This window comes from Bos grunniens, chromosome 11, assembly GCF_055505025.1.
Source record: "Bos grunniens cultivar Pamir isolate PY7600 chromosome 11, Bosgru_T2T1.0, whole genome shotgun sequence".
Taxonomy (NCBI): domain Eukaryota; kingdom Metazoa; phylum Chordata; class Mammalia; order Artiodactyla; family Bovidae; genus Bos; species Bos grunniens.
This window is the reverse complement of record NC_141175.1, coordinates 85,585,496-85,609,531: the sequence shown is the minus strand read 5'-3', so window position 1 is coordinate 85,609,531 and position 24,036 is coordinate 85,585,496. Positions and strand designations below refer to the sequence as shown.

The window sequence follows — 24,036 nt, the reverse complement described above, 5'->3', positions numbered from 1 at the left end:
TCCCAGCATCAGAGTCTTTTCCAATGAGTCAACTCTTCGCATCTGGTGGCCAAAGTACTGGAGTTTCAGCTTTAGTAGCATTCCTTCCAAAGAACACCAAGGACTGATCTCCTTTAGAATGGACTGGTTGGATCTCCTTGCAGTCCAAGGGACTCTCAAGAGTCTTCTCCAACACCACAGTTCAAAAGCATCAATTCTTCGGTGCTCGTATCTGTTAAATTCAGAAGTTTACTCTTTATGTGATTCAAGATAGTTCAATAAAAGGAGGTTTTAAAGTTAGGGAGAGGACACTCCTCCTTCCACACATCACAGTCTTTTGAAGCTCATGTTCTGTTTCTCTCTTCTCCCCCTTTCCTTCCTGCAGACAAGGCTCATTCAGCTACTCTTCTGCTTGCGAGTGAGTGAAAATGGCCATTCCTGCCCTAATTGAACAGCATCCTTCAGTTTATTCCTCAGCAATCATGTGAGCACGGTATTGTGTCTGTTAGTTCTTATTCTCCAGTCAGAGAATTCTAGCTATTTACTGATCCCACACTTTTATCAGCCAATGTCAAGCTGTTACTAAAACAGGACCAGGAAGACCACCCCTTTCAGGTAGGTTTGTGGGGGTGATTCCCAGTAATGAATTACAGACTAGCAACTGTGCCCAAATAGTCTACTACAATTTTTAAAAACAAAAATGAGGTCATACCTCTTATAATTTTTTTTAAATTTTTTTATTTTTATAAATATTTTTTAAACTGATTTTTTTTGCCAACATATTAAATACTCCACATCTATAAATATTATCATACCTCCTCAGTTTTTTGTGACAGTGCAATATATCCATTGTATGTCTCTGCCTTAGTTTGCTTAACTATTTTCTGTTGCTCGGTTCTTTTCTCCAGGTACTTGCCAATATAGTCAGTGTTATAATGAACAATCTTGTCATAAATCTATGAGCCCAGTCTTAGTTCTTTTTTTTTTTTAGGATAAATTCTTACAAATAAAAAGTGCTAGATTAAGAAATGTAGCCACTTTTAAGACTTTACAAATACATATTCCAATTACCTTCTGGAAAAGCCATCCCAATTTATACTCCTTTCAGCAAGGGAGTCAACCTTCTCACAACCTTACCAGCACTGGGGATTATTCTTTTTTTGTCTTTGCCAATTTGATAGGTAAAAAATGAGCTCATTCTTTTAATTTGTATACTTGCTGAGGTGGAGCAATTTTTTCATATGTTCACTGGCCTTTTGTATTTCTGATACATCTTTTGAAAACCTCAACAGTGCTTTACACAGGAAAAAGATTTTGGCAGTTGTCATTAAGTATCTGCTTGTTCCTTAGTTTATAAGGGTGTCCTTTAGTTGATAACCCCAGCCTGAAAATAAACCAGCATTGTATTATTAGGATAATATTATGTGAGTCTTAATAGGTAAAGCTAAGCCTTTAATTTGTTACACTATCCTTTATGAAGCTGTTTTAGGAGTAGCACATCGATCTTCTAAGCTATGTGATAAAATTCTTGAGACCAGGACACCCAGTTAACTGAAATGGTGGGATTGGGGTGAAGTAAGAATGTGAAGGATGTCAAACTCACCTACTCTCAAGGCAGTTGGAGTTCTTAAGGGAAGAGAGTTTTTCATGCTATCCTGATCTCTAAGGAGGAGGAGGGAAGTCTGTATGGAAAGTTGACTATTTCTTTTTAATCCAAAAAGAATTAAAATCTTTGGGCCCCAAGATTTTCTATGCTGTTTTATTTTTCCATGCTTTGGGCCCAAATATCCTGTGAAAGTTGCTACTGTTAAGTCACATTAGTCGTGTCCGACTCTGCGACCCCATAGACAGCAGCCCACCAGGCTCCGCCGTCCCTGGGATTCTCCAGGCAAGAACACTGGAGTGGGTTGCCATTTCCTTCTCCAATGCATGAAAAGTGAAAGTGAAGTCGCACAGTCGTGCCTGACCCTTAATGACCCCATGGACTGCAGCCCACCAGGCTCCTCCGTCCATGGGATTTTCCAGGCAAAATTTCCAGGAGTGGGGTGCCATTGCCTTCTCCGAAGTGTGGGTAATGTTGAGTCTCCTCATAGTTATTTCCTGAGACTTTGAAATGATTCAGGATAGAAGACTCCCAAGAAGACTTCCCTGGTCCAGAGGTTGAGAATCTGCCTTGCAATGCAGGGGACGGGTTTGATTTTTGGTCCGGGGAGATCCCACATGCCGCAGAGCCACTTAGCCCCGAGAACTGCAACTGCTGCAGCCCATGTGTCCTAGAGCCCGTGCTCTGCAACAAGAAGAGCCGCTTCAACGAGCAGCCCATGTGCCACCAACTGGACAGTAGCCCCTGCTCTCTGCAGCTAGAGAAGTCCTGCACCTGGCAACAAAGACCTAGTGCAGCCAAAATAAGTAAATTTTTTTTTTTTTTTTTTTTAAAGAAGACTTCCAAGAGATCAGATTGTGGAGAGAGTAGGCTCATTGACAATCATAGGTTAAGACACTTTGAGGAATGCAGGATGGGAGATTTTGGCTACACAGGTCAAACATGTCCTTCTGTATAGGCAGTAGCCTCTGGTTTGATTCAACAGAGTTTCCCAAGCTTACCTCACGATAATCATCACCTGATGTAGTTACTAAAAATAGACATTGCCAGGTCCACTGATTCAGACTTTTCAGTCTAGGGTCTGATGATTCTACCCTCAGAGAAGTTTGGAAAACACAGATTCAAAGGTTCTGCAGGAAGGCCTTTATAGCAGAGCTTTTAGGATATCCATTTAGCCTGTATAATACCTACCAATACAACTCCCTACCCCTCGGTAGGACCTTAGTATTCATGGCTGGGCTGTGTCATACCCATGTCCCTGGCTGCAAAGGAAGCCGGGCTGTGCCAGTCAGATTTTCTCCCTGTAAATTAAAAATGGCATTTAGAGGTAGTCAGTCGGTCTCTAGAACTGCAATGTGGAATCTCGAGAGCATAGTACAGCTTTATTCTGCCATGTAGATAAAGAAACTGTTAAAATGGTTTTTAGGGAGACAGAAAAATGAAACCCAGTTTCCCTCTTGGCTTGTGGTAGCTTGATCTGTTTTCAATAACTTGTATCTCTCACTAAAACACTCTCATATAAAAAATATTCTCTATATGTAACTAAAACCTTTATACTGACCATCAGTTGAATTTATTGGGTCTTTTATTGTAAAAATGAAAATTCTTCTGGAAACATTAGGGTCATCAAAAGTCTGTAATTTAATATAAATTACCTTAACCAGATTACTGCAAACTCTGGGAATAAGAGTGTAATTTGTAGGGACAAGTGTGAGGAGTGGGCCATGAAGGTGGGGAAAGGCATACTAGGTGAAGGGTCATAGCGATGGTTTTAGAAACCGAAAAGGGGGCGTGGAGCCTGGATAAGGTCACCTCTGTGGTGTTTACATGTTTTCTCCTTGTGCTAGAGAGTGTGTAGGTGTTTCCAGTCTAGGCTGATTTAACGACCCTTGTGGGTATCAGTTGGCATTTAGGATCTGTCAGTCTCAGTATTTGTTGTTGTAAATAATACCTGGTTAGGATTCTTGACTTAAAGCTTAAAAACATGAGTGGGTTATTTGAAGACAACTCTGTGTACTCAGAAGAGTTGATTTAGTGTTCATTCAACTAGTCAACTCATTGCACAACTAGTTATGTTTAGCTCTTGCTCATCATACAAGGGCAAGACAAAATTCTCCTCCCTAACTCTCAGGGCTCTTCTGGGTGTCTTGATCCATTGTTCCCTTTTGTTCATGAGGGCTTATGAACTCCTTTAGGAAGTTGTCTCAGTGTTCCATTATGATCACAATTTCTAGACTTTTCTACCAGGTCAATAAATTGTTAGAAGTTCACCTTCAGGTTCCTGAAATACTCTTTTGCTTTCCAAACATTTGGTCCTCATCAATTCTACTATCTCCTATTTTCCCCACTATTTTCCTATTTATTATTTTATTTGTGTAGCTTGAAGGGGAGCTCCTTATTATCTTCCAGGAGAGTTTGATGTTGAAGAGCAAAACATCTGACTTCCCAGGACCTCTTTAAGGTTCTTCATGTCCTTTAAAAAAAAAAAAGCCCCAACACTTGGAAAGAGGTGAAACCACTGAACTTCAAAGGTGTTGACAAACTTTTCAGTATCGAAGGTATTCCTGCCTTTAACACTTTATTGCCACATCTTTGATTCATTTTATTGTTTTAAGGACTTTCCTTCCTTGCTAGGGGCTTCCCTTGTGGCTCAGCTTGTAAAGAATCCACCTGCAATGAGGAAGACCTAGGTTCGGAAGATCTCCTGGAGAAGGGAAAGGCTATCCACTCCAATATTCTGGCTCAGAGAATTCCATGGACTGTAACTTGGGGTTGCAAAGAGTCAGACACTACTGAGCGACTTTCACTTTCAGTCACTTTTCTTGCTAAGGAGGTAATTTTGGATTTCACTCTGCGTTCCCCAGAAAGCTACAAATGTGAGCTCTATCTTAATTGTTTGATGGAATTATAATTTTCTCTGATGGTCTGAACAACAAATTTTGAAAAGGAGTATCTGAGGGCTGGTCCTGGAAGTCCAATTCTAGGTACCTGGCTGAGTTCACAAGGAAAACGTTGCAAGGAGGTCATATCTGATTTCTGGAAGCCGAAGGGACCCTGAGGCTACTTTCTGCCTGAGAATGGCTGGCTGTGGCTGGCTGATGCTGGCTCTTCAGCTGTGGGCTGGAAAGGCTTATGAGAATGAAGCTTAGAAAATTTGTGCTTTCTTGAGAGTTTTTTTAAAAATTAAAAAAAAATCGTTTTAATTGAAATATAGTTGATTTACAATATTGTGTTAGCTTCTGGTGTACAGCAAAGTGATTCAGAGATAAATATATATAAAAGAACATATATATATATATATGTTCTTTCTCAGATTCCTTTCCATTATAGGATATTGTAAGATATTGAATATAGTTCCCTGTGCTATATAGTAGGGCCTTGTTTATCTATTTTTATATACAGTACTGTGTATCTGTTAATCCCAAACTCCTAATCTTTCCCTCCCCACCCCTTTGGGTAACCATAAGCTTGTTTTCTATGTCTGTGAGTCTGTTTCTGTTTTATAAATAAGTTCATTTGTATCTTTTTTAGATTCCACATATAAGTGATATCATATGACATTTGTTGTGACACCTTCTTAATGGGAAGGTGTAAAAATATGGAGATTTCTGTGTGCAATAAATTTTTATTAAGTCTTATGTGGGTTTTAAGGGTACTTGTTAATGTTAACTCCCAACTCTACCGTGCATGATTTTTCTTGTTTTATGGCTGGGCAAACAGAAGCATAAAGAGCAACAGTGACTGGTCTGAGATCACCAAATTAGTGAAATAGGCAGAACTCATAGACTGATTATCCCTTATTACAGCCCTTGCCCAGCCAGTCACCCTCAACTTAGTGTTCCCTAACATCTGCTATCCACAGCTCCTTAGGAAAAGGGAAATTCAAATGCAGATGAAGGAAAAGGAAATTGTTTCAGCCCAGTGTTCTCTTAACATTTAATTCAAACCTGTGCTGTTGGGACTAGCCATCCCCATGTGACTTAATAGTCACAATTAAACCAAGTCTAAGGAGAAAAGTATATGTACAGTAAACTAACACTAATGCGTTTTCAGAGTAGGGGGGACACTGCTGACTCAAGCGAAATATACATTTATTTCAGCCACATGAACTGTAGTGACTGCTGTTTGTTTCTTTCTGTTCACTCAGGGATTAAATTGAGTTTAAGCAGCCTGGAACAGTTTGATGTCTCTTCCTCTCAGCCGTGGAAAGTGCCAGGTGTCTTACCTCTAGAATCTGACATTCAATGGAGGGGGTTAACAATCCACAACTGAGCTCTTTCAGCTCTTTTTAGGCCCATCTATAGACTGACTTGGGCTTCCCACATGGTGCTAGTGGTAAAGAACCCGCCTGCCCGTGCAGGAGATGCCTGAGACCAGGGTTTGATCCCTGGTTCAGGAAGATCCCCTGGAGGCGGGCATGACAATCCACTTCAGTATTCTTGCCTAGAGAATCCTATGGACAGAGGAGCCTGGTGGGCTATGATCCATGGAGTTGCAAAGAGTAGAACACAACTGAAGCGACTCACACATAGTCTGTTTTACATTAGAGTTGGCAGTGACATAAGAAATCAGAATGATGCAGAGCTAAAATCATGAGCTTTGGGGACAAATAGTTTTAGGTTCAAATTCTGCCACTTAGTAATGGAGACTTTGAAAGCATTTTCTTTCAGGTGATGATTAAATATCATATGATAGGTGGGTAATAATAATGATAGTAGAAATAATTATTGTTATTCAAGCAGCTACCAGTAAATGAGTACTTACTACACACCAACCACTGTGCTAAGTGGTCTCAATCTTGACAACACCAGTAAGAAATGGGCCCTCCTAATGAACATATACTTAATCAATGTCAGTTTCTTTCTTCTTTGAGTAAGTATTGGGTTGGTCAAAAAGTTCATTTATGGTTTTCTGTAAGATACTGAAAAATCGCAACGAGCCGTTTGGTCAACCAGATACTTACTGAGTGTTGGATACATGCAGACATTGTACTAGGTCCTGGTGGCTCAGCATTAACTGGGTTGTGACACCATCTCTAGAGGAGTTCTTGTATTCCTGGGGAAATGGGGAAGAAGACAAAGGAAATACAGTATGATAAGGACTCTCAGGGAGTGTGATGGGAGCAAATGCAGGGGAGACTATGAGACAAACCACGAGTTAGGGAAGGTTGAACCTTCAAGGCTCTGTGGCCCAGGAGGTTGTTGGACTGCTGGAGGTCATGGACTTCTGAGTTCAAGTCCAGTGCCCTCTACTAATCCTTGCTTCCTGATGAGACAAGACTCTGGGAAGCTTCTTCCCAAGGAAAGGATTACTTTTGAGGAAAAAAAATGAGCCTTTATTGTGCAAGTTTTCAAATTCTCAAATAGATTAGAATAATAGACCCTTTTACCCACTCCCCCACATTCAACTATTATCAACATTTTGCTTCGTGCAAAGAGCACATTTAGTGGGGGGTGGGGGAGGCCAAGGGGGGAGCTTCTGCTGATAATTCCAAAATAGCATCTCCTTTTAAGCTAAAGAATGGGCTATTATTGAGGTAATCAGATTTGCATTTTGCATATATGCACTTTTTTAAAAACATCAGTCATGATGCCTGGTTTGGTGAACAATGCCTTAATCATCACATGGTCAGTGTAATATGGGCATCTTTAACAAATGGATCAGAAACAACGGGCATCTTGGTTAAGACGCTAGACCTCATTGGGTGACTGTTGTCAGTCATATCTATTACTTGGCAATCATCTGTTGAATGAAAGATCTGATTGTGAAAATAGGTTTGCACTTTGTCTTTTTTCTCCTTTTTCTCTATCAGTTCCAGTCCCTGGAAGGGAGTCTGTGTTAGGCAGCATGCTCTGAGTGGCGGTTTCGAAAGCAGGGAGAGGAAAAAACAAACAAACAAACAAACATGTGCTTAGACTTCTAACCCATGGAATTTATTTCAGGGTGCATATTTTGGATTACAAAAGAATTGATTGAGCTTATGAAACAAGAGTAAGTCATTTCTGGAAGGGAAATTTTTTTCTAACATTCAGTAAAGAGATTGATTGAGTTTGCCAAAGCTAGAATAAGGCTGCTTTTGTTTAAAAAGGAAGTGATTAGGTAAGGAGAAAGCTTTTTGGATTGTCAGATAAGAGTCTTAAGTCCTAGGCTCTGCTTTGATGAACCAGGTGATATTTGTCAAGGCACCTCACAACACTAGTTTCAGTTTCCTTACCTGTAAAATACACAAAATCCTCTTAGTTTCTGTTATTTTGTGACTTTAATAGGGTTTAATGCAAGGCATTAAGACTTCCCTGGTGGCTCAGACAGTAAAGCGTCTGCCTGCAATGCAGGAGACCCGGGTTCCATCCCTGGGTTGGGAAGATCCCCTGGAGAAGGAAATGGCAATCCACTCCAGGACTATTGCCTGGAAAATCCCATGGACAGAGGAGCCTGGTAGGCTACAGTCCATGGGGTCACAAAGAGTCGGACACGACTGAGCGACTTCACTATATAATGCAAGGCAGTGATTAAAAGCAAGGTCCTTCGGAATTGAATAAAGCTGGTTTTCAGGTCTATGTCAGCTGCTGCTTAGCTGTATGATCTTGGAAAATCCACTTAACCTCTCTGTTCTCCATTTTCACAGATTGTAAAACTAGGACAGTAGTAATAGCTCAGCCAAGAATTCCTGTGCTATACAGTAGGTTCTCATTAGTTATCTATTTTATACATACTATCAATAGTGTGTATATGTTAACCCCAATCTCCCAATTTATCCCCCTTACTTTCCCCCCTTGGTGTCCATACATTTTTTCTCTACATTTGTGTCTTTATTTCTGCTTTGCAAATAAGATCATTTATACCATTTTTCTAGATTCCACATCTATGCATTAATGTATGATATTTGTTTTTCTCTTTCTGACCTATTTCATTCTGTATGACAGTCTCTAAGTCCATCCAAGTCTCTGCAGATGACCCAACTTTGTTTCTTTTTATGGCTGAGTGTAGTATTCCATTGTGTATATGTACCACATCTTCATTATCCATTCCTCTGTTGATGGACACTGAGGTTGCTTCCATGTTCTGGCTGTTGTAAATAGTACTACAATACCAGTTCTTTCTTTCTTAGTGCTTTCTGGAAATTCAGATTTGAAACTCAGAAGCTGCACCCACTTTTAAGGTTGCATTAAGTCAGATTTCTCTGTGATCTGAGGTTCAGATGCTTCACCTGGTTATCTTCTCAGTCCGCATAACTTCAGAATCTGCATGTTGAAGTTTATAATCAATTCAATTCTTCTCTTTCTAAAAAAGAATTTATTTGGAAGAATATTTGAAACAAACGGAAAATGTGTAGATGTTTGTATAGCTATTTGAAACAAGCAAGCAAACAAATGAAACAAGAGGAGTAAGTAGCCTGGTTCCACTTTGGAAAATAAAAACCTTAGTTAATTTCTGCTGAGTCCTTTCTTTAAGCCTGGCAGTGCTTAAAGCAATTCACATATAGTCACTTATTAACCCTCACAGCAGCCATGGTAAGTAGATTTGAGGATGATTCTCAGTTTTGCTGGTGAGAAAAACTGAGGGACTGACAGGGTGAGTCATTTGCTAGTTAGACAGCTAGTATGTGGCTAAATTGGGATTTAATCTCTTAATATCTGACCCCAGAACTAGGATCTTTTCCAGTGGTTTCTGAATGGCACAAATACTTGTAATAATTTTCTATTGTTTTATTAAATATTGAACTCAAGAAAATTAAATCACAGCAGACTGGAAATATAATTCAAACTTCTATTAAATGTCAGAATATCAGATCCTTGGATGCATTTTACTTCTGGGCATTGATCCAGGTTGGAAGCGTATATTTAAGTATTTGCTGCGATGATTATTGCATTGACGTACAGTGGCAAATTAGATTACTGTGTGAGGATTACGTTACTGACACATACATTGAGGAGGACACTTTTTGATCTTGGTATGGGAGCTCAGATGTTCCCTTATAACCAGCAGGCCTTCTCCTGGGCTATTTCCTTTGAACAACCTGTTCTATGGAGAAAGTTGTCATTTAACTTGAACTTGTGAGTTCTGAAAGGGATATTTATTCTTTTTCCTTCTTCAAGGTGCATGCCCACCAGAAATAAATGCTCTTGGTTTGTGAGTAAGTTTATAGCTACTATAATAACCATTTTTTGTTTAGTTTGGAAAACTCCATACTGCTACCTACTCCATCTTTTTTTTTCCCCTCCTAAAAGTTCTTCCAAACATAGTTCTTTCAGTGGAAATAAAAGATTGTTTTCTGTCTTAATCTACTATAAACAGTCATCTTTTAAGTCTGTGTCTCCTGCAAGAGGAATCCGATCACTTGCTTCTTGGACCGTCTTTATTCTTCTGACTTCTTCCTCCCTAACTCCTTAAGGCTGGACTTAAAAATAGCCCCAATTCCAAACTCCTGTCCACCTCAGTCCCCAAACCAATCCTGGTGGGAAGTGTGATAGCCTCACCTCTGGGATTCGTTCACATTCCTGGCCTGGGTGCCCAGTGACATGGCCACAAATTCCGGGCCCATGCTCTTCCTTGTCACCCAATTCTGAAGCAGCCTCTTACCTAACACTGCAGTTGAGCCTGTCTAAGACTCTCTTACTCCTGTGTTCATCCTTTTAGGCTGCAACTCTTCATAGCCATAAAATCTGAACTGTGCCTGACCTCATTACACCCTTGGATGATTATGCCTTGAGACTGAGTCTGACTCTCTCAGCCTAGAGCAAAGAGCAAAACATTAGCTGAATGCTGGGCTGAACGCTCTGGTTGCTTAGGGGGGTAGTTACAGGAGTGAGTGCCACAGACAGGCTCCAGGGGCCATGATGGCTGTGATTCTAGAAAAGCAGCTCAAGCATCACTAAATGATGAGCGAAAAGAAATGTCGTGAGCTTAGAGGTAAAGGGGTACATTACCGTAGAAAAGAACAGGTAGATGGAGGTGTCCAGATTGAAACTGGGGTTGAAATGAACAGGTGGCTAGCAGAGAGGCCAGGCAGGGGTCTAGGTGAGGGATGGTGGTAGAAGGAGTGAATCTTGTGGGCCTTGTCACCCCGTTATACACCGAGTGTGTACCGAGGAGTCAGGCTGGACTCAGGACCTTCAATTTTGCAGCTGGCCTGGCTTGCATCCTGGTTCATGATGCCCATTCCTGCCTGCTCTTGGCTGCCAAGGCCCCAGTAAGCCTCCAGCAAGCCTCCTGCCTGCCTGAGTCTGGGTTCTGTCCCATTTTCACTTTAATAGAATTGATGCTACTCAGTGCTCCCAGGACACGTGGCATTGCTGTCTTTGGCTCTGGCCCTGATTTCAGCAGAAGGGGAAAAGAAAGGAGGACTGCCAACAAGGCAATTTCCTTCAACTCTAAGTCCCACCATGCACCCTGGTTCTTATGAGCAACAATCCTGAAGGATTCTGAATAGCATTTTTGAATTAAAGTATTTTATTTTATGTTTGTCTCACGGCTGTGAGGAGATACCCCACGTCCAAGGTCAGAGAAATCCCAGCAAGATGGTAGGCACTGGAGCGGCTGTGAGGAGATACCCCACGCCCAAGGGCAAAGGAGAAGCCCCAACAAGATGGTAGGAGGGGCAAATTTGTGTTTAGAATCAAACCCCATTCCTGCCAGAGACGCTCAGAAGGCTCAAACAAACTTTGTGTGCACCAGGACCCAGGGACCCCACAGAGACTGAGACAGAACTGTGTTTGAGCATCTCCTGTGGAGGTATGGATCAGCAGTGGACTGCCACAGGGGCAGGGGCTCTGGGTGCAGCAGACTCGGATATGGCATAAGCCCTCTTGGAGGAGGTCGCCATTAACCCTACCATAGAGCTGCCGGAACTTACACAGGATTGTGAAATAGACTCTTAGACAAACAGAACCTTGTGCACCAGGACCCAGGAAAGGAGCAGTGACCGCACAAGAGACTGACCCAGACTTGCCCAGGAGTGTCCAGGAATCTCCAGTGGAGGCGTGGGTCGGTGGTGGCCTGCTGCAGGGTTGGCAGCAGTGAGTGTAGCAGTACATGCATGGGATCTTTTAAAGGAGCTCAATATTATCTTCGTTACCGTCATAGTTTGAAAGTGAAAGTGAAGTCGCTCAATCGTGTCCGACTCTTTGCAACCCCATGGACTGTAGCCCGCCAGGCTCCTCTGTCCATGGGATTCTCCAGGCAAGAATACTGGAGTGGGTTGCCATTTCCTTCTCCAGGGGATCTTCCCAACCCAGGGATCGAACCTGGGTCTCCTGCATTGCAGACAGACGCTTTATCCTCTGAGCCACCAGGGAAACCAACTGTAGTTTGGCTTTGGCCCCAGGTAAATATCAGGGAGAGAACACAGCTCCACCCATCAACAGAAAATTCAATTAAAGATTTACTGAGCATGGCCATGCCCATCAGAACAAGACCCAGTTTCCCCCTCAGTCAGTCTCTCCCATCAAGAAGCTTCCATAAGCCTCTTATCCTTCTCCATCAGAGGGCAGACAGAATGAAAACCACAGTCACAGAAAACTAACCAATCTGATCATATGGACCACAGCCTTGTCTAACTCAATGAAACTATGAGCCATGCCATGTAGGGCTACCCAAGATGGACGGGTCATGGTGGAGAGTTCTAACAAAATGTGGTCCACTGGAGAAGGAATGGCAAACCAGTTCAGTATTCTTGCCTTGAGAACCCCATGAACAGTATGAAAAGGCAAAAAGATAGGACAATGAAAGATGAACTCCCCAGGTCGGTAGGTACCCAATGTGCTACTGAATATCAGTGGAGAAAGAACTCCAGAAAAAATGAGGGGATGGAGCCAAAGCAAAAACAATACCCAGTTGTGAATGTGATGGGTGATGGAAGTGAAGTCTGATGCTGTGAAGAGCAATATTGCATAGGAACCTGTAATGTTAGGTCCATCAATCAAGGCAAATTGGAAGTGGTCAAACAGGAGATGGCAAGAGTGAACATCGACATTTTAGGAATCAGCAAACTAAAATGGACTGGAATGGGTAAATTTAACTCAAGACAACCATTATATCTACTACTGTTGGCAAGAATCCCTTAGAAGAAATGGCGTAGCCATCATGGTCAACAAGAGTCTGAAATGCAGTACTTGGATGCAATCTCAAAAATGACAGAATGATCTCTGTTCATTTCCAAGGCAAACCATTCAATATCACGGTAATCCAAGTCTATGCCCTGACCAGTAATGCTGAAGAAGCTGAAGTCAAACACATCTATGAAGACCTACAAGACCTCTCAGGACTCACACCCCAAAAAGGTGTCCTTTTCAATATAGGGGACTGGAATGCAAAAGTAGGAAGTCAAGAAACACCTGGAGTAACAGGCAAATTTAGCCTTGGAGTACAGAATGAAGCAGGGCAAAGGCTAATAGAGTTCTGCCAAGAGAACGCACTGGTCATAGCAAACACCCTCTTCCAACAACACAAGAGAAGACTCTACACATGGACATCACCAGATGGTCAATACAGAAATCAGATTGATTATATTATTTGCAGCCAAAGATGGAGAAGCTGTATACAGTTAGCAAAAACAAGACCAGGAGCTGACTGTGGCTCAGATCATGAACTCCTTATTGCCAAATTCAGACTTAAATTGAAGAAAGCAGGGAAAACCACTAGACCGTTCAGGTATGACCTAAATCAGATCCCTTACAATTATACAGTGGAAGTGAGAAATGGATTCAAGGGATTAGATCTGTTAGACAGAGTGCCTGAAGAACTGTGGATGGAGGTTCATGACATTGTACAGGAGACAGGGATCAAGACCATCCCCATGGAAAAGAAATGCAAAAAGCAAAATGGCTGTCTGAGGAGGCCTTACAAATAGCCATGAAAAGAAGAGAAGCAAAAAACAAAGGAGAAAAGGAAAGATATACCCATTTGAATGTGGAGTTCCAAAGAATAGCAAGGAGAGATAAGAAAGCCTTCCTTAGTGATCAGTGCAAAGAAATAGAGGAAAACAATAGAATGGGAAAGCATAGGGATCTCTTCAAGAAAATTAGAGATACCAAGGGAACATTTCATGCAAAAATAGGCACAATAAAGGACAGAAATGGTGTGGACCTAATACAAACAGAAGATATTAAGAAGAGGTGGCACGAATACACAGAAGAACTATACAAAAAAGATCTTCATGACCCAGATAATCATGATGGTGTGATCACTCACCTAGAGCCAGACATCCTGGAATGTGAAGTCAACTGGGCTTTAGGAAGCATCACTACGAACAAAGCTAGTGGAGGTGATGGAATTCCTGTGGAGCTATTTCAAATCCTAAAGGATGATGCTGTGAAAGTGCTGCATGCAATATGCCAGCAAATTTGGAAAACTCAGCAGTGGCCACAGGTCTGGAAAAGGATTTCATTCCAATCCCAAAGAAAGGCAATGCCAAAGAATGCTCAAACTACTGCACAATTGCACTAATCTCACATGCTAGTAATGCTCAGAATTCTCCAAGCCAGGCTTCAGCAATACATGAACCAAGAAGTTCCAGATGTTCAAGCTGGTTTTAGGAAAGGCAGAGGAACCAGAGATCAAATTGCCAACATCTACTGGATCATCAAAAAAGCAAGAGAGTTCCAGAAAAACATTGGTTTCTGCTTTATTGACCATGCCAAAGCTTTGATTGTGTGGATCACAACGAACTGTGGAAAATTCTTCAAAATACGGGAATACCAGACAACCTAACCTGCCTCTTGAGAAACCTGTATGCATGTCAGGAAGCAACAGTTAGAACTGGACATGGAACAACAGACTGGTTCCAAATAGGAAAAGAAGTATGTCAATGCTGTATATTGTCACCCTGCTTATTTAACTTATATGCAGAGTACATCATGAGAAACGCTGGGCTGAATGAAGCACAAGCTGGAATCAAGATTGCCAGGAGAAATATCAATAACCTCAGATATGCAGATGATACCACCCTAATGGCAGAAAGTGAAGAACTAAAGAGCCTCTTGATGAAAGTGAAAGAGGAGAGTGAAAAAGTTGGCTTAAAGCTCAACATTCAGAAAACTAAGATCATGGCATCTGGTCCTATCACTTCATGGCAAATAGATGGGGAAACAGTGAAAACAGTGACTTTACTTTTTGGGCTTCATAATCACAGCAGATGGTGACTGTCACTATGAAATTAAAGACCCTTATACTCCTTGGAAGGAAAGTTATGACCAAGCTAGACAGCATATTTAAAAGCAGAGACATTCATAACTTTGCCAACAAGGGTCCATCTAGTCAAGGCTATGGTTTTTCCAGTGGTCATGTATGGATGTGAGAGTTGGACCGTGAAGAAGGCTGAGCACCGAAGAATTGATGCTTTTGAACTGTGGTTTTGGAGAAGACTCTTGAGAGTCCCTTGGACAGCAAGGAGATCCAACCAGTCCATCCTAAAGGAGATCAGTCCTGTCTGTTCATTGGAAGGACTGATGTTGAAGCTGAAACTTCAATACTTTGGCCACCTGATGTGAAGAACTGACTCATTTGAAAAGGCCCTGATGCTGGGAAAAATTGAAGGTGGGAAGAAAAGGGGACAACAGAGGATGAGATGGTTGGATGGGATCACGAACTCAATGGACATGAGTTTGAGTGAACTTCAGGAGTTGGTGATGGACAGGGAGGCCTGGCGTACTACAGTCAGTCCATGGGTTCGCAGAGTCAAACATGACTGAGTGACTGAACTGAATTGAACTGATCATAGAATATGGGGCTTCCCAGGTGACTCAGTGGTAAAGAATCTGCCTGCAATGCAGGAGACATGAGTTCAGTCTCTGGGTCAGGAAGATCCCTTTAAAAGGAAATGGCAACCCACTTCAGTATTCTTGCCTGGAAAATCCCGTGGACACAGGAGCCTGGTGGGCTATAGTCTGTGGGATCACAAAGAATCAGATATGACTTATCGACAAAACAACAATCATAGAACATAAATAAAGGAAGGAAGAGATCATCTGTAATTAAAGTCAGCAAGCAAGTGTTTATCTAGTGTCTAGTATTTATCAGTTTTATTTATATCCCTAACCTTGTTATAAAAGCAACAGAGGCTAAAATAATGAAATATGTAGTTTCAGTCTCAAAGGTATACCCAGAAATATTTATGATTTAAAGTCATTTATTGTATTATAGAAATGTAACCAATACCACAATATGGTTCATGGATTTAAGTATACCATGACTCAAATTATGCTGAATGAAAGGAAACCACAGAGAAAACCTTGGTTGTAATCTTACTTTCCAGAATCAGTCTTTAAATTCTAGGAATCCTTTTGTTATAAGTAGTAATGAAATCTCACACACATGTGTGTATACACACATACACACACTTCTACCTTGCAGTATTACTAGCAAGTTGGATCAGTCATAAGCTAGCCAGTGAATAGCTCCTGACTGACTGAATGATCAGCCTATACATTGTTTGGCAAACTGGATCAAGCCACAGAAAGTAGCCTCAGACAAAGTGAGTGATTTAACATGATTTATTTTCTCACAGTGAGAGGCTCTATTGAATTTTCATACCCCTGTATCTGATGTCTTCCCATGAAATATAGTAGACTCCTTTTCCAAACTTCCCTGCTGGTGAAAAGAATGCATTTTTGAAAAATCCATTCTTAATTTCTGGTCCATAGGCATAAACCATGCCTCTGGGAAAGAAGTGCATTGCATGGATGCACTTGGTGAAGGTAAACGCACAGAGGCATTCTACTTTCTGTTAATTAATGACAGAGATGCCAAGTTTTTATAGAAAACCAATTTTGCTTTTGAACATCAAGGAGATCTTTGAGCTTAAGAAACATTTCAATTTAGGGAAACTATAGCATGGCCAAAAGTCCAAATGTAACAAATAAATCACAGTTGGTGTGAAAAATTGGAGGCATCAGGAATTGGTCCATGATTGTTCAGTAAATACAACTAGACTCCTGTAAACATATTTTCAAAGCTGAAGACAACTCCAAAAGTTGGGATTTGTTTCAGCATTTTCCCAAGAGTTGGAGTTTACATTCATGGGCTGGGACTGTGGGAGCTGAGAAAGGCTGCAGTTGTGAGCAGCCCACTGGGTGGAACCATGCCTTAGGCGAGCCAGGGCTTTGCCTGGCTGATGAAGGATGGATGGTCACTGTCTCCAAATGGAGACTGAGTCTGACCTTTTTGCAGGATGGGAGTTTCAGCTTCCTCTTGTTTTTATTCATTAAGAAGTCATTTATGAATACTCACTGTGACATGAACTCCATGGTGTATTTAAAGCAACCCTATGCTGATATTGTCATAAGTTTCATTGTACACACAGATGCTTCGGGTCAGCAGGAACATGGACAGAGTTGTCAGGATGAGTGGCAAACAATGCGAGGGCTGAGTCACTGCAGAGCATGCCACACAACCCATCTTATGCAATGGCTTCTATTCTCGTGTATTACAGACTCAGCCCCGTCTAGATTGCATCTGCCTTGAGCTCCTGCAACATTGTCTGCCTGGAGGTGCAGTTGGTGATGAAGAACAGTGAAAGTCAGGACAGTTACTTAAAGTGGAAAACCCCAAGTCTAGGTACTCTGAGCCTCCCAAATGGTATCTGCCCTTTGACTTCCAGTAATCAATTCTAAAGAAATACTTAAGCAAGTGTTTCCATAAGTCCATCCACAATGAAGTTAATTACAGCATCATGAAGGCAATGGCAACCCACTCCAGTACTCTTGCCTGGAAAACCCATGGATGGAGGAGCCTGGTAGGCTACAGTCCATGGTGTCGCAAAGAGTCGGACACGACTGAGCGACTTCACTTTCACTTTTCACTTGCATGCATTGGAGAAGGAAATGGCAACCCACTCCAGTGTTCTTGCCTGGAGAATCCCAGGGACGGGAAGCCTGGTGGGCTGCCGTCTATGGGGTCAGACAGAGTCGGACACGACTGAAGCGACTTAGCAGTAGCAGTACAAGAATGAGAAATTGGAAACAACCTAAATGGGGGGGGGTGATATCAATTATGGTGTTTTTTATGCTGCAGAATATTAGGTAGCTGTGAAAAAACAGCCAAGCAGCCTTATCTGAATAGCGGTGTCCACAATAGGTTGCTGTATAGCCGTTCCTGTGTTTACAAAACGATGCGTGTGTAGCAGTGCTGCCCTTGGGGACTGGAGCTGAGGAAGCTGAGGGAAGGGTCATCACTTTGGCATTCTACATTTCTGCTTCATTGGAAAGTTTTCAGTTAACATGTATTACTTCTGAAGCTAAATATATATTTGCAAAAGGAGATTAAATAATTTAAAAGCTTTTCAGTCAAGATGCCCAGAGTAATCCTTGGATTACACAGTAGCCAAAAAGAATAAATCCATAATTACAAACAGAGGCTATATGGTTGTTTCAGGCTCTTGGATGAAGGATTTCATCTGAGTATATTTCTAGAATATGTGTTCTGTCTTCTCAGAGAAGGTGGGACTCTAAGTTCAAGACGTTTATTGGCCTGACCCCTTTGTTCTATCAGCCTGTGCATGCTTTGTGTGCCAAGTCGCTTCAGTTGTGTCTGACTTTGTGCAGCCCTACGGACAGCAACCTGCCAGGCTCCTCTGTCCATGGGATTCTCCAGGCAAGAATACTGAAGTAGGCTGCTGTGCCCTCCTCCAAGGGATCTTCCCAACCCAGGGATTGAACCCTCATCTCTTAAGTATACCTGCACTGGAAGGCAGGTTCTTTATAACTAGCACCACCTGGGAATAACCTTAATGATACTCTTAATAACATTCTTAATGATACTCTTAATAACATTCCAGCTGAGCTATTTCAAATCCTAAAACATAATGCTGTGAAAGTGCTACACTCAATATGCCAGCAAATTTGGAAAATGCAGCAGTGGCCACAGGACTGGAAAAAGTCAGTTTTCATTCCAGTCCCAAAGAAGGGCAATGCCAATGAATGTTCAAACTATCATATATTTGCCTTTTACATGTTAGCAAGGTAATGCTCACAATCCTTCAAGCTAGGCTTCAGCAGTATGTGAACCAATGTAAGCTGGATTTAGAAAAGGCAGAGGAACCAGAGATCAAATTGCCAACACTGTTGGATCTTAGAAAAAGCAAGAGAATTCCAGAAAAACATATACTTCTGCTTCATTGACTACAGTAAAGCCTTTGACTGTGTGAATCACAACAAACTGTGGAAAATTCTTAAAGAGATGGGAATAACAGAACACCTTACTGACTCTTGAGAAACCTGTATGCAGGTCAAGATGCAACAGTTAGAACCAGATATGCAGCAATGGACTAGTTCTAAAATTGGGAAAGGAGCACATCAAGGCTGTATATTGTCAACCTGTTTATTTAACTTCTATGTAGAGTACATCATGCAAAATGCTGGGCTGGATGAAACACAATCTGGCATCAAGATAGCTGGGAGAAATATCAATAACCTCAGATACGCAGATGACACCACCCTTATGGCAGAAAGTGAAGAAGACTAAACAGCCCTTTGATAAAGATGAAAGAGGAGAGTGAAAAAGCTGGTTTAAAACTCAACATTCAGAAAACTAAGATCATGGGATCCGGTCCCATCACTTCATGGCAAGTAGATATGGAAACAATGGAAACAGAGACAGACTTTATTTTGGGGGGTTCTCCAAAATCACTGCAGATGGTGACTGCAGCCATGAAATCAAAAGACTCATGCTCATTGGAAAAAAAGCTATAACAAATCTAGACAGTGTATTAAAAATCAGAGACATCACTTTGCCAACAAAGGTCCATTTAGTCAAAGCTATGGTTTTTCCAGTAGTCATGTATGGATGTGAGAGTTGGACCATAAAGAAAGCTGAGCACCAAAGAATTGATGCTTTTGAACTGTGGTGGTGGAGAAGACTCTTGAGAGTTCCTTGGACTGCAAGGAGATCCAACCAGTCCATCCTAAAGGAAGTCAGTCCTGAATATTCACTGAAAGGACTGATGCTGAAGCTGAAACTCCAATCCTTTGGCCACCTGATACAAAGAAATGACTCCTTGGAAAAGACCCTGATGCTGGGAAAAATTGAAGGCACGAGTAGAAGGGGATGACAGAGGATGAGATGGTTGCATGGTATCACAGACTCAATGGACATGAGCTTGAGCAAACTCTGGGAGATGATGGACAGGGAGACCTGGCATGCTGCATTCCATGAGGTCACAAAGAGCTGAGCAACTGAACAACAGCAAGCAATAACATACATTATTCATTTTCTGTTTTATGGTTTGCCAATCCCTTTTCACATCTTGAATACTACAACAAAGCCATGAAGTGGTACTATTATCTTTGTTTTCAGAAAAAGTAATTAAGGTTTAGGGAAGTTTGTAGACATGCTCTAAATGACACAACTAGTTAGGGTAGAGAATCAGTAGGAGTTAGGGATTTTATCCCCAGTTAGCCATTAATTCTAGAAAAATCACTCTTTTTCTAGGTCTCTGATTCCTCAACTATGCAACTGGGATGGAGAAGTTTTCTAAGTATAAAAGTATACAATGGTTAAAATAAAACTTTACAGACCCTCCTTATCTATACTGCCCAATTAACTTTGGGACAATTTTATGGATGTGTTTAAAGATACATTGTAAAGACATGGCAGCCATCCTTGCTGCATATTAGCATATTTGGGTATGAAGTTAAAGGCTGTATATTTGTGAGGTGATTTAAAGGACAGATTATTGCAGATTGGTTGGAAAGAATCCAAGGTCACATCATCCCTGTCATGGCTCTGCATTCCAGGTGGCACAGATGATCATGGTGTGTCAGAGGTGAACTGTGGTTCTTTCCTGGTCTAGGTAATTCTCACTACTTACATAAGCATTCTATTTGAATTAGAATAGAGAGATGATTCAGAGAAGGCAATGGCACCCCACTCCAGTACTCTTGCCTGGAAAATCCCATGGATGGAGGAGCCTGGTAGGCTGTAGTCCATGGGGTCACTAAGAGTCAGACACGACTGGGCAACTTCCCTTTCACTTTTCACTTTCATGCATTGGAGAAGGAAATGGCAACCCACTCCAGTGTTCTTGCCTGGAGAATCCCAGGGATGGGGGAGCCTGGTGGGCTGCCGTCTATGGGGTCGCACAGAGTCGGACACAACTCAAGAGACTTAGCAGCAGCAGCAGACAGATGATCATTTACAGAACTAGTTGGTACATGGTAGTTCTGAGTAAATATTTGCAAATAACTGGATCTGCAGTGTGAATATTTGGCCAATGGGTCATAAAAGAAATTGACTTTTCTTATAACTGAACTATTGGTCTTGTTAGTACCATCTCCCCAACAGCTGAATCCTAATCTTTTCACTCATCAACACAGTTTTCATGAAACCTATCCCCACAGAGGGTAGGTTTGTTTTTATTCAGGAATGGTGAGGACAATAGATCAAGAGATGATAGTGGTTGAGAAACTAGTTTGTTATTCACAGTTCCCAAGGGCAGGGGCATACCGGAGAGCAGCAGGATCAGACAGGAGACAGACAGAGCAGGGGAAAGCGAAGGCGAGAGCCCTTACTGTGGTTTCTGCAGGAAGAAACAGGTGAGGCAGGGTGAACAAGTTTAGGATTGACTAGTCTGAATAATTTCAGTGGGTTCTGGGATATAGGGGCTGTCTCTTTTTGATATTGTGGGCCTGGGGTGACTAGGGCACAGGAACAGTGGCTCAGCCATAAAAATCCACTCAAGGAGGTGTTTAGGGTAAGGCTCTGAGAGGTGTACTCCCACAAGTCCTTAATTCTCTTTGAAGTTGGCTAGCCCTCAAAGCGACAGGCTCTCTGGGGTCAATAGGACCCTAGGTGTTCAAGCTTCAGAATAAAAAGGCTGATCTAAATTAGGGTAGCCTTGGGGCTTCCCTGGTGGGACCACTGGAAAAACCATAGCCTTGACTAGACAGATCTTTGCTGAAAAAGTAATGTCTCTGCTTTTGAATATGCTGTCTAGGTTGGTCATAATTTTCCTTCCAAGGAGTAAGCATCTTTTAATTTCATGGCTGCAATCACCATCTGCAGTGATTTTGGAGCCCCAAAAAACAAAGTCTGACACTGTTTCCACTGTTTCCCCATCTATTTGCCATGAAGTGATGGGACCAGATGCCATGATCTTCATTTTCTGAATGTTGAGCTTTAAGCCAACTTTTTCACTCTCCTCTTTCACTTTCATCAAGAGGCTTTTTAGTTCCTTTTCACTTTCTGCCATAAGGGTGGTGAAATCTGCATATCTGAAGTTATTGATATTTCTCCCGGCAATCTTGATTCCAGCTTGTGTTTCTTCCAGCCCAGCGTTTCTCATGATGTACTCTGCATATAAGTTAAATAAGCAGGGTGACAATATACAGCCTTGACGTACTCCTTTTCCTATTTGGAACCAGTCTGTTTTTCCATGTCCAGTTCTAACTGTTGCTTCCTGACCTGCATACAAGTTTCTCAAGAGGCAGGTCAGGTGGTCTGGTATTCCCATCTCTTTCAGAATTTCCCACAGTTCATTGTGATCCACACAGTCAAAGGCTTTAGCATAGTCAATAAAGCAGAAATCAACGTATTTCTGGAACTCTCTTGCTTTTTTGATGATTCAGTGGATGTTGGCAATTTGATCTCTGGTTCCTCTGCCTTTTCTAAAACCAGCTTGAACACCTGGAGGTTCACGGTTCACGTATTGCTGAAGCCTGGCTTGGAGAATTTTGAGCATTACTTTACTAGCGTGTGAGATGAATGCAATTGTGCGGTAGTTTGAGCATTCTTTGGCATTGCCTTTCTTTGGGATTGGAATGAAAACTGACCTTTTCCAGTCCTGTGGCCACTGCTGGGTTTTCCAAATTTGCTGGCATATTGCATGCAGCACTTTCACAGCATCATCTTTTAGGATTTGAAATAGCTCCACTGGAATTCCATCACCTCCACTAGCTTTGTTCGTAGTGATGCTTTCTAAGGCCCACTTGACTTCACATTCCAGGATGTCTGGCTCTAGGTCAGTGATCACACCATCGTGATTATCTGGGTCATGAAGATCTTTTTTGTACAGTTCTCCTGTGTATTCTTGCCACCTCTTCTTAATGTCTTCTGCTTCTGTTAGGTCCATACCATTTCTGTCCTTTATTGAGCCTATCTTTGCATGAAATCTTCCCTTGGTATCTCTAATTTTCTTGAAGAAATCTCTAGTCTTTCCCATCCTGTTGTTTTCCTCTATTTCTTTGCATTGATCACTGAGGAAGGCTTTCTTATCTCTCCTTGCTATTCTTTGGAACTCTGCATTCAGATGCTTATATCTTTCCTTTTCTCCTTTGCTTTTCACTTCTTTTTTTTTCACAGCTATTTGTAAGGCCTCCCCAGACAGCCATTTTGCTTTTTTGCATTTCTTTTCCATGGGGATGGTCTTGATCCCTGTCTCCTATACAATGTCACGAACCTCCATCCATAGTTCATCAGGCACTTTGTCTATCGGATCTATTCCCTTAAATCTATTTCTCACTTCTACTGTATAATCATAAGGGATTTGATTTAGGTCATACCTGAATGGTCTAGTGGTTTTACCTGCTTTCTTCAATTTAAGTCTGAATTTGTCAATAAGGAGTTCATGATCCGAGCCACAGTCAGCTCCTGGTCTTGTTTTTGCTGACTGTATAGAGCTTCTCCATCTTTGGCTGCAAAGAATATAATCAATCTAATTTCATGTTGACCATCTGGTGATGTCCAGGTGTAGAGTCTTCTCCTATGTTGTTGGAAGAGGATGTTTGCTATGACCAGTGTGGTCTCCTGGCAAAACTCTATTAGCATTTGCCCTGCTTCATTCTATACTCCAAGGCCAAATTTGCCTGTTACTCCTGGTGTTTCTTAACTTCTTACTTTTGTATTCCAGTCCCTATAATGAAAAGGACATCTTTTTTGGGTGTTAGTTCTAAAAGGTCTTGGAGGTCTTTATAGAACTGTTCAACTTCAGCTTCTTCAGCGTTACTGGTTGGGGCATAGGCTTGGATTACTGTGATATTGAATGGTTTGCCTTGGAAACAGAGATCTTTCTGTCGTTTTTGAGATTGCATCCAAGTACTGCATTTCAGACTCTTTTGTTGACCATGATGGCTACTCCATTTCTTCTGAGGGATTCCTGCCCACAGTAGTAGATATAATGGTCATCTGAGTTAAATTCACCCATTCCAGTCCATTTGAGTTCGCTGATTCCCAGAATGTTGATGTTCACTCTTGCCATCTCCTGTTTGACCACTTCCAATTTGCCTTCATTCATGGACCTAACATTCCAGGTTCCTATGCAATATTGCTCTTTACAGCATCGGACCTTGCTTCTATCACCAGTCACATCCACAACTGGGTATTGTTTTTGCTTTGGTTCCATCCCTTCATTTTTTCTGGAGTTCTTTCTCCACTGATCTCCAGTAGCATATTGGGCACTTACCAACCTGGGGAGTTCCTCTTTCAGTATCCTATCATTTTGCCTTTTCTATGCAGAGTACATCATG

At 41.7% G+C, this 24,036-nt stretch overlaps 1 protein-coding gene across 1 annotated transcript in view; it reads left to right on the top strand.

Moving 5' to 3' along the window:
* The first annotated feature begins 369 nt into the window (after positions 1–369).
* Positions 370–24,036, top strand: part of TMEM178A (transmembrane protein 178A) — a 103,650-nt gene continuing 79,983 nt past the window's right edge. Inside the window, exon 1 of the mRNA XM_086327356.1 lies at positions 370–463. The gene's annotated coding sequence lies outside the window, so the exon portion shown is untranslated. The remainder of the gene's footprint in view (positions 464–24,036) is intronic.